This window comes from Capsicum annuum, unplaced genomic scaffold (genome assembly GCF_002878395.1).
Source record: "Capsicum annuum cultivar UCD-10X-F1 unplaced genomic scaffold, UCD10Xv1.1 ctg4787, whole genome shotgun sequence".
Lineage (NCBI taxonomy): Eukaryota > Viridiplantae > Streptophyta > Magnoliopsida > Solanales > Solanaceae > Capsicum > Capsicum annuum.
In genome coordinates this window covers 221,218-224,588 of record NW_025855545.1, presented here as the reverse complement: position 1 = coordinate 224,588, position 3,371 = coordinate 221,218, and positions in this window count along the sequence as shown.

Here is a 3,371-nt window from a genome sequence, read left to right as displayed (position 1 = left end):
GTCAAGAAGACCACGTCGTCGTTCCTCTCAGGCTCAAGCCCAAGTTCATACCCAAGCTCTACAAAATCACTCCCAAAATCCATTATACTCCATTCCCCCACCTCCATATCTAGTGTATAATTCACAACCATATGTTCAACCCCCATCTTACACATATTGGCACACACCAACTCCTCAGAGTCATCCTCTAACTCCACAAACATACCAAATCTCTTCTAGGCCTGATTTTCGATCAAAGCCAAATAATGAAATGAGGCAAAAGTCGAGAGATAGTTCACACAAATTGGACAGTTCTATGCTAGTTTATTTTAGAGATTGGTATAGTAGGGCATGATCACTCATCTCCTTGGTCACACTCTTAATCTCTATTTAAGAAATTTTGATCCTAATATATGATGTGTGTATCATTCTGATACTCAGGGTCATAGTATTGAAGATTTTCAAGATTTGAAAAGAGAAATTGAAAAGATTATTCAAGGTAAGATCAATTATGGTGCAGAAAATCGATAGTAAGGAAAGCTCTAGTCATGCTGATATACAAACCAGTGGCTAAGATGTCAAGCTCAACAATTGGGAAGTCACTCCTCTCTCTGTGAGGATGGACGTATGGTAGTTGGTTTTGTTTTCTTTTCTGTTATCCAAATTATTTTAGGATTGTAGTTCGGGATCTATCTCATTTTGTCCATTTGTCATTTATGTTCAAACCCTTCTATCTTTTACTTCAACTAAATAGAGTGTTTCTTCTCTTTGTGTTTTAAATATATGTTGTTTGTTTGTTTTCTTTACATAGTACATTTTATGTTGGTTCTAGTGATATGACATGCTAGTAGAATTTTTAGCTAGATCTTAAAGGGACAAAGTTACAAAAAAATATCTGAGGAAATAGGTAGAGTGCTGAGACATTTGGTGACTAGTTGAAGCCTTCTTTGAAAATTAAGGCAATTATTTAGAGAATCACAAGAATAATTTTGTTGTCAATTGAAAGACATGTCTCAATAAGGTCAAACAGGGGATGCATAATCCTTTACCAAGAGTAACAGAAAGATAATCAGCTCCACGAATGTAGGGGTCATTCGATGTGAGAGATGTACAACAAAGGTAGAGTTGTATGTTTGACAAGTGTAGAAGAAGAAGTGGCACACATGTTCATTTAAAGTTAGTGTTGTTAAAATATGATAAATGATCTTCATTTTTTATTTCATATTGCATGATATGTACTTGAATTTTCAAGGATTGATATGATGAAGACATTTCATTCTTCTATCCAAATATTGTGTTATCCTTTGTTTACCCCATTTGAGCCTTAGTTTTATTTTCTTTCATACACCTCTTTTGGAATTAAGATAAAGTTAGCAAAGATCAAAGGAAAATGTCGAGCAAAAGAATAGAGTCAGAAAATTTTCAAAAAAAGAGGAGAAGAAAAATATGTCAAAAAGAAAAAAAGTGATGAGTGCCAAGAAAAATAGAGTCAGAAAAAGTTTCAAAGAGAAAGAGAGTCAATAAAACAGAAAAGAAGAAAAAAGAAATCAAAATCAAGCAAAAGAACAAGTTGCCAGAACAACGTGTGACCTAATTCTCCTCTCTCAGGAGTAAAATACGTAGATTGCCCAACTCTTGGCTTGATCCAACCAAATAAACAATTTAGAATCACTCAGCTAAAAGAAATTGGGGCATAAGTTAATCCTCATTGTTTGAGTCGATTCTAAAAGTTGTAAGTCCTACCCCACTTCAAGTGTTGTTTGGGCCTCATACTATCCTTTCTTTCTAACCCTATCCAAAAGCCAAGTTTCAACCAAAGAAAGATCTTTAGGTCAATCTTTGAGAATGTTAGGGCTAAGCATGCAATGGATATGATGATGCATTTTGGGTATTATTTGTCTTCCTCAGCATAAGGAATTAGGAGAGAAATAAAAATGAGAGTCTTATTGGTGAAAATCCTCATGGGCACTGTAAGACGATGATAAGTTGAGAGAGATAAAAATGAGAGAGTCTTATTGGTGAAAACCCTCACGGGCATTGTAAAATAATTGTGAGTTGAGAGAAATAAAAATAAGAGAGTCTCATTAGTTAAAAATCCTCATGGACACCATAAGGCAATGGTGAGCTGAGAAAAAAAATAAGAGAGACTTGTTAGAGAAAACCCTTTAAGGTTCAACTATTCAAATGAGGTCTTTGAATGTAATTAGCCCAAGCAAGTAACTCAGTTTCGAGATCATTAACTCAACAACAATTGGTAGAAAGATTGGATGGGAAGATCAGACAGCTTAATCTAAAATGCATTGCATAATTATTAGAGTTGACTGTTATTTTTAGATAAATTTTTCATTTCTTTGTTTCAAATAGGGACATTCATCATCTTTTCTTTCTTCTCTTTATTTTTGTTTTATTTTCTTTTTTCAGTTATCCAAATAAATATCATTGTCATTTTTCTCTTGTCTTTCTGTCAAGTTCATGTCAAAACAAGGGAGAAAAGATTTCAAAACTGGCGACCAGTTTCTTCAATAGCACAGAGCAAGACGATAGCCAGCACATGAAAGAGACATTATTGTGAGCCCAAATAAGGCATGCAAAAAGTTTTGGCAACAGACAAGTCTGTGAACTCAAGGAAATACCAAGGTTCAAAGGTGTTTATCCGAGAAACATGGCAAAATAGAGATATTGTGTTTGTTTTAGAGTCACTCTTAATATTCTGAGTTTGGATCAATGGTGCAACAAGGCAATAACAAATGTTAATGATTGGAAGCAAGATTTAAATGTGGAAAGTGTAAGAAAAGTCACCTTAAAAGCCAAAGCCGCAAGCCAACCACCCTGTTTTAAATTCACAAGTTTTCTTTGTATGAAATAGGAACAGTTGCTAACTTCTAATCAAAGGCTTCGAAGCACAAATATCTAAAGTTACAATTCCTCATTTCTAAAAATGCAAGAGAAGTGTTGCTGTAAAGGTTTAGTAATCACAATTATGGTGAAACTCATCATCTTGTACCCCTAAGAGACACTCTCTAATTTGGGTCTTTCATATTTCACGGCTAGGAGGTGCACTTCCTAATTTGAGTCTTTAATCCTAAAAGATGCACTTTTAGTAAAAATCTTTCACTTTCACTCTTAAGAGAGGGATTGTTTGGTCTCATTCATTCAATTTTACCCTCGAAAGGGTGTATTTGTTAATCAAAATCATGATACATCTTTGGATTATGCATTCTTACGAGTAATTGTGATTGGGTTTTACACCTGCAAAACCTTTTGATGATAAACTGGGATGAAAAGAAAATTTAATTCCTATTATTAGGAACTTCACTTTAGGACCCTCCTAGCAAAATCAGACTTTATTTTTTTGAAAAATGAAATCTTTCTTTATCATAATTTTTGTGTGT